The sequence below is a fragment of the Anastrepha obliqua genome, chromosome 1, assembly GCF_027943255.1.
Source record: "Anastrepha obliqua isolate idAnaObli1 chromosome 1, idAnaObli1_1.0, whole genome shotgun sequence".
NCBI lineage: Eukaryota > Metazoa > Arthropoda > Insecta > Diptera > Tephritidae > Anastrepha > Anastrepha obliqua.
The window spans coordinates 68,438,099-68,445,995 of record NC_072892.1 but is presented as its reverse complement, the minus strand read 5'-3'; the positions used below and the strand labels follow the sequence as shown (position 1 = coordinate 68,445,995).

General features: G+C 34.7%; 1 long non-coding RNA gene across 1 annotated transcript; it reads right to left on the bottom strand.

Moving 5' to 3' along the window:
* Positions 1–6,638: 6,638 nt before the first annotated feature.
* Positions 6,639–7,590, bottom strand: LOC129253210 (uncharacterized). The gene is made up of 2 exons (XR_008583701.1): positions 7,199–7,590; positions 6,639–7,141 (listed from the first exon to the last, which is right to left on the bottom strand). It is a non-coding gene; the product is annotated as an uncharacterized LOC129253210 (long non-coding RNA).
* Between the last annotated feature and the right edge of the window lie 307 nt (positions 7,591–7,897).

The window sequence follows — 7,897 nt, the reverse complement described above, 5'->3', positions numbered from 1 at the left end:
TGTTTTGGCTTTAGGTTGTATGAAACTAATTTAAGCGATTAAAATGGCCATTGCTGACAAATTCATTATAAAATATAATTTGTAATTTACTTGAAAACTATATTTGAACTTTGGTTTAAAAATATTATTAAGGGAAGAAATACCCAGTACTCATTTGTAGATATTGTTGAAAATCTATTACGCAAATTATTATATCAACCTTGGTGCCACCACTTCAGTCCAACAAAAGATATCACAATGAGCCTCCAAGCCTAAGTGTGCGCCATTACGCGCTCATGGAAAGTGGCAACCACCGTAACTTAACCAATCCTTAGTGGCACTTGGTGCGCTAATCGAAGTGATAACCTACACACAGGATATGACCACGCCATCACTTCGAATGTACATACATTTTGGGTATTTTTTTTTTAGTTTTTAACGATAACACAAATTTGCCTTTGTATGACTAAATATGAAATTATAAATGATGCAGAGCTTAAAATAAAGTGACTCATTTGGAAGATCAATATCAATATCAATATTTTTCGATATACTTCGGGTGCTTCCAAATATGAAATTAATCAAACAGAGTACAAATCAGTTTAGGTCTGAGTCATCGACATTTCAAAAGTATTCAGCAGTTGCGTATCGAATTTCATAAGCATTCAAGATTGGCCACCGTCGTCGCCAGACTTGAGGGCTTCTGGACTTTTTATATACACTATAGGCGGAAGGTTCTTGAAGAACACTTGCAGACTCAAAACGAAAACGGTATTGAGATGACACGGAGTGAGGTGGGGCCAAAAGCTCGTTGATATAGTGTAGATACTTGAATGTCTCCAGTATACCACTTAAATCTTTTCTGCAGGAAAACTACAAATCTAAATTTCCTGAGGCCCGTTGTTGACTTAATGCGAATATAAGACTAAAATTTTTACTGGCAGCTCCAAAGCTAACTCCAGACTATACTCTAGGGTTTATGCCGAAAGTATTATAATTAAAATAGGCTTTAATTTTTCTTGAGATGCATGTATTGGTGTTCCAAGTTAAGGTGTACACAATTCTTTAATTCTTGGCTTATGCTATGTTTCTGTTATAAATTAATGTTATAAAAAAATAATTCCGCACAACATATATACATATATATATATATATATAATTGGCGCGTACACCCTTTTTGGGTGCCGACTCCGAATGACAGATATTTGTTCCGAGGAGCTTTTTGATGGCAGAAATAGACTCGGAGGTTTGCCATCACCTGCCGAAGGGCGACCGCTATTAGAAAAAAGTTTTTCTTCTTTTTGATCTTTCACGGAGATTCGAACCAACGTTCTCCCTGAATTCCAAATGGTACCAACCCATTTGGCTCATAAAGCGAAGCAAAACACAAACTTAAGTTACAATCATCACTTTCTCAAAATTCCCTTTGAAAAGAAAACCGGAAATATATAATAAATTAATAAATATATTGTTTTTAGTTATATAAATTGAATAATCTTCCAAAAATATGTGCTTTGCTTGGAATAATTCTTCAGATAAATTTAAGGTTTTTCTACCTAAATTAAAGTAAGAGTACCTGCATTGAGCGATATCGCATGCACTACACCTCAAGCCTTTTAGGGGGGCATGCTTGAGTTGCCAAAAAATTTCATATCAGATTTCGTAAATTCCTTTCTTGGGTCGTGATATTGCTAGAAACTGTGATTAAGATCGATGAATAAGTCTGAGGACTACGGAATCTAATGTCGGTAAAGAGGATTGGCTCCGACTAAGGTGCAGTTAAAGAAATAATATTTTTGAAAATATATATTTACGTAGGCACAGAAGGTTTAGTCGTTTTGCTGAATAATACGTAGAAGACCAATAAAGAACGATCTTTGAATTGTTTATAATTCTGGTAGAGATTTTAGTACCCATTTTCTTATTTTTGTGCAATATTCCTGTAAAAATTTATACATTTTGTTCAAACATTTTTTACTGATATATAAAGGGTTTTTCAATTCACGCGGGTCGATTTAGGCGCCCTGTGGCAGCCATTTTGTTTTGGTGACATCTGTCAAATCTTTTGTTTATTATTCAGTTGTTTATGCCAAATCATCATGGCAAGTTACACGATTGAATAGCACGTTCAAATGATAAAACTTTATTCTCAAAATGAGTGTTCATTAACGCAAACGTTGCGCGCATTGCACCCATTTTTCGGTAGTCGTGGTGACCCTTCCAATTTCTTATGGCCCATACTGAACCATATGGACCTAGACGACACATGGTTCCAGCAGGACGGCGCTACGTGCCACACAGCAAACGCCAAACCCTGAAAAACCCTTTAGAATATACTATAATTGAATGCCTCCTTATTTATAGCAGTGTTGAAGTGTGAAGGTGAAAAGTACTTGAAATAAAATTAAAGACAATTAATGTTTTCACATGAAACAAAAACTCAGCTATTATCTCCTTAAAATAACCAAAATTCTTGCATTATTAAGTATGTAAAGAGTGCTCATATGTGTAGTATGACATATTGCATCGGTTGTCATTGTTCATTTTCATTATCCTCGTTTCCATTCCTCACAGGACTGTTTTGTAGCAACAAGGATTAGAGAGAAAGATGTCATGCAGGTTTTGTCCTATGTTAAATGAGCAAAGGACTTGAAACTAGTTTTAAGTCTACTTGCGAAGTTGTTTAATATATATACACTGGTATATACATATGTATATACATATTAGGGTATCCAGGTAGAATTTTTTTATTTGTTATTTTGACAGCGACCTCTCCTTCCAACTGGAAATCTTGACAGAAGGAATCATATCTTCCCTCAACGAAATAAATCGCCTAACACTTGGACCACGTTGGCGAAATATTTCAAATTAATTTCCAAATCCAATATTGCGTAGCCCAAACAGTGCGTCTATTGAAAATAAGTCGAAATTACAGGGTTGGCCATATTAAACTGACCCATTGAGTAACCCTATAACTTTTTACTGTAATTTGAAATCTAAGGTTTACGTCAACAAGCCAAAGACACTAGGCGCACTTAAGGCCAATATCCGACGGGAAATAGCCGCCATATTGGCCGAGACGCTGGCCAAAACTATGGAAAACGCCGAAAAACGGGCACATTACGCTATACGAGCTAAGGGCGACCACTTGCGCGATATCATATTCAAAAAGTGATGTAAACGAATCTCCTTGAACTAAATTAAATGTTTTTCACAATGAAACACAAAAAAATGTTTCTTTTTCCATATTTTTTTAATAATCACATGGGTCAGTTTAAGATGGCCAACCCTGTACATATCCAAATACGTGCTAAGGGCGACCACTTGCGCGATATCATATTCAAAAAGTGATGTAAACGAATCTCCTTGAACTAAATTAAATGTTTTTCACAATGAAACACAAAAAAATGTTTCTTTTTCCATATTTTTTTAATAATCACATGGGTCAGTTTAATATGGCCAACCCTGTATATTAGCTAATGAAGCGCATTTTCATCTCGGTGGTTTTACTAAAAAACACCTTATCGTCGAGTAGCCAATACATCCTCAGAGAGTGACAGTTTGGTGTGGATTTTGTAGCCCTGGCCCGGTGAGCGCTACAAAGGCACGATAAATGATCTGTAATGGCTGAAAATTAAAGACATAGGTATAATTGAGCGATCTTTAAATGGCACCCGTAGTCACAATCATCAGTTTGCGCGCCAAGTTGGTTATCGAGTTGCCAATCGTCTCGGCGATGTCAGTTAGTCACCTCGTAAGTTCGATTTGACGCCGTTAGAAATTTTTTATGGGGTATCGTGAAGGACCGATGCTATGCGAACAACCAATTAACGAATCAGGCCGAAACTCTCACCAACGTGTGAATGAAATGGTTTTCGATAAATAAAGTAAATGTTTGCTCTTTCGAATAAACCAATAATGTACTGATTTTATTCATGTACTTGAATGTTTAGAAAGAAACCACTATATGGATAACGCTGTATATATATTATTTGAACGTACATCCTTCGATGGTCATTTGGCAGAGCTTCTTATACAGTTTGCAGTGTGCCCTGGTTTTTGATTTTGTTCCTCAAATGGGTGGACCTACAGTTTTATGTCACCCCCTCATGGTAGATGGTTTTTTATGAGGAGCTTTTTCATGGCACAGATGCAATTCAAAGTTTGCAATTTCTGGCTTTCAAAAAAAGTATTTTCTACCATTTGGAGCTTCATGTTCACAGTAGGTTACGAACCCAGACCCTACCGAATGGTAGACTGTGCCATTTAGTTATGGTGGACAACACTTGTATTTCTATATCTCTTACAAACACATAACCAAAAATCTATATACATACATACGTACTTAAGTCAAGGAGAACTTATTTTATAAATTTTAGTCAGCTTGCTTATTTTTGGTGAATGACCTACACTCACTTCCCAACTGAACATTCTTCAGCTGCACGTAATGCACAAATTCATTTCTTCCTATCTTTATTTATTTTTTTAGCTTTAGTAATGCCCTAATATATTAGTTATTTTAGTTCATCTCACATTGTTAGTGAATTTGTAACGGAATAGTAGTTGCCAACGCCTCCTTAATATGCAAATGTGAGTAGACAGAATAAGCCATGGGTCAATGCACTCCGTAACTGACTTGAGATTTAATGAAGCGCTGAGTCATCGCATCACCGCTAATTCTCGCCTAACTGTTTTTTACGCAAAACCAGGATTACGTCACTGCTAAGAATTTGATATTTTGCTTTTGCCAAAAATTGTGAAATACTTATCTGCACTAATGCCTCGTCTAGTAATGGCTCTTCCAAATTAGATAGAAAAGATCCACTAATTCTTTTACTAAATATACAACTAGTCAGACTTTACTAGATTTCGCACTTATACTAATGAATAAACATTATTTTATTATTCCACATTAATTATCAAGTATTTGATTGTTTACTCTTATTTATTTGATAATTTTTAGAACTCAACTCGTTTGATATAAAGATAAGTATATGCATATGCGAAAATATTTATGTTTTAAGTACTTATAAATTTGGGATTAAATTTAATTTATTTCAGTTATTGTTTCGATTTACTTATTGAAATATGTTGGTAATATGATACTCTGATTAAATTATACCTATGCTATTTTGTGATTCATCATCGCTGACTGAATCTTATTTGTTTCAAGTGGCAGCGGCTTCGGCTACTATTCTCACTTCAAATTTTTTCATTTCACATTGATAGCAGTAACATTTCGGTGCTCGACTTTAGACGATAAGATCAGAATCTGCTTTAGAGTATAAAATATAACAATGCAATTTTGCTACTGATAGACAGCAATTTTGTACCTAAATGAACTACTCTGAACTGCGTAGAATGCTGCGCTTACCTCCCTATTATAAACTATCTCCTAAAATATCGGGCGGCAGTATAATGAGGTTTTTAGTTTCTTTTTCGTATTTTCCGGCGTTGCATAAGTGAAATATTTGAAATGTTATTGTAATTCAAATCAATATTCTCTAGAGTCCCCTTACACCGCGCTCATTTGCAGTCGATTGTGCAAAGTTTGTTATGGTCGGACATAAGCCAATAAAATTTATTTGCATTAAGATCAGGCGTCAGACGGGAAATTTCATTCAGATCGGAACAAGAAATATAAATTTTATTTGGTTTAAACCCATAGAGTTTCTGTTGGGCTAGCCGAATTCCTTGATCTCGCCAACTTATTTCTACTAGGTTTCTTTTGGCATGAACATCAAAGGTGGAATATTTCATATTTAAGGTCTTGAAAAATAAGATTCTATCTAAACCAACTTTTTAAAGTGATTATATACTTTATCGAAATACCTCAGTTATTCATGGTATGTGGCGCTGACGTAATTCTTTGGTTTTTGACAAATATTGCACATTGTGACAAGAAACATCAAATGACAGGAAACAATTTTCTAAATGCGGGCGCATGTGCGCATTTGCGACTTGAAAAAGTTACAAATGAAAACCGTCTATCATTGGAAGGTGACATAAAATTATATATACCTCCAGTGGTGAGACAACCTTAGGTCACGCAGATCATAGATGGAAGGCATGTACTCTGGCAATTTAAGTAAAGCAGGTCATAAATATGGTTCAAAGTACTTCGATTCCAGCACCACCCAGTGAGCCTCGTGCACAGTATTAAACAACAGGCGAGAAATAAATTAAGATGTCAGCACACTTCGTAGTTTTGTAAAGCGGCATGGAATTAATTCCATTATAAAATACTTCTATTTTCGGTTCTTATTTTTACTTAGCGTTAAATATTTAAAAATATTATAATGAAGTTTGTTGGCACGTCGTTGAAAATTGAATTGAAATTATTACCAGATATTAGAAGGAATTAAGTTGAATTTAAAAAAATTTTATATATTTTGAATAACAAATAATTTGGTATCCCGAGATTTCGGGACTATATTTTTCGGGATTAAATGTGAAAAAACTTCGGTAAATTTAAGTAAGGCATAGAATTAATTAAATACGTTTACACTAATCCGACCTGATTTAGCTCCTTTTGTGTAAATAAAGTTAGGGAATTAAATGAAATTAAACGATTAGTAATAAAAAGTAGCTATCAGTTAACACAATAGCTTTTAGATTTTTCATAAAGTGTATTTCCAAAAATTAAAGTATTTAATTGCTTTGAAAGTGTAAACTTGTTACCCACATACATATGTACGTATATTTACTATCAGATTCTCATAACAAGACTTCACAGTTTAGCTTCAATGCTCAGTCACAAATAATTCAGAATCCCACAAAATGCTGCACGAAAATGCATTACCAGCTCAAAACGATTGCACCGTTAAAGACGTTTAAGAGTTAAAGTAACTTGTCCATTTTTCATTCAATAAATTCTTTTAAAGATCACTTGTTTTCTAATAAATAAAGAGATTTTACGAAAATTCTACAATAACCATAAGAAAAATATAAAAGAAATCCAAAAAAAAGTTCAGAAACCGTTAACTGGCGCAGAAATATGCTTCATCATGCGATTGTGAATGCAGGTCTAATAACTCAAAAAACAAAAATAGAAATAAAAACAACAACAATATCAGTACCGCAAACTAAAGCAACGAGTGAGCAGTAAAAAAGCGTTAGTTACTCCAAAATGGGTGAATCCAAAGCGATAGGCAGGCAGACACTGAAATAAAAGCAGAAATAATTAAATTAAATAAAACGAAGGAAAACACATCCATACCTACATGAAGTAAGTGAAAGAAATGGCGAAAAATATTATTTCTTTCATTAGTTAATTTGACGTTCATATTGTATGTAATAGTTGTTGTTGTATGTTAGAGCTGCCACTGCTACTGCTGCTGCTTTATTCATAAGCTCACACGAAATTCAAGTAGCTGCAGACTAACTAAAACGAAACAATACAAAACAGCAACTAAAAGTAACAGTACCTAAATTAGCTAGTAAGTTTTACTCCAGCGAAAAAGTTGCTTGTTGAAATTGTGCGAGTGGCCGGTGAAGAGTGAGACGCTGAGGTGTAGTAAAGAGGCGCGCAAAATCAGTCAAGAGTACGAAATTTAAGAGGCAGCAGCGGTTAGACACAATAAAATACATATTTTACCCTACGTTGCTTAAAACAAAAACACCAAAAGTTCGCCAGAGGAGCAGCTGTGTTGGGAAGAAAATGTACCAAAACAAAAACAAACAAACAGAGCACCAAAAAATCATGCATTATAAATTCACGAAGTCCAGTCGAACGTTGGAGTTCGCTGACCTGCTGGCTGTCGGCGCTTATTTTGTTGTCTAACGAATTTTTGCTATTAGGTTTTTTGTTGTACCGACGAATGGAGTGACCAAAAACTTATTAAAAATACAAATAGCGAAACAAAGGTATTAAAAGCTTGAAATATGACTAAATTCGCGTAGTGCCCAACACAAAAAG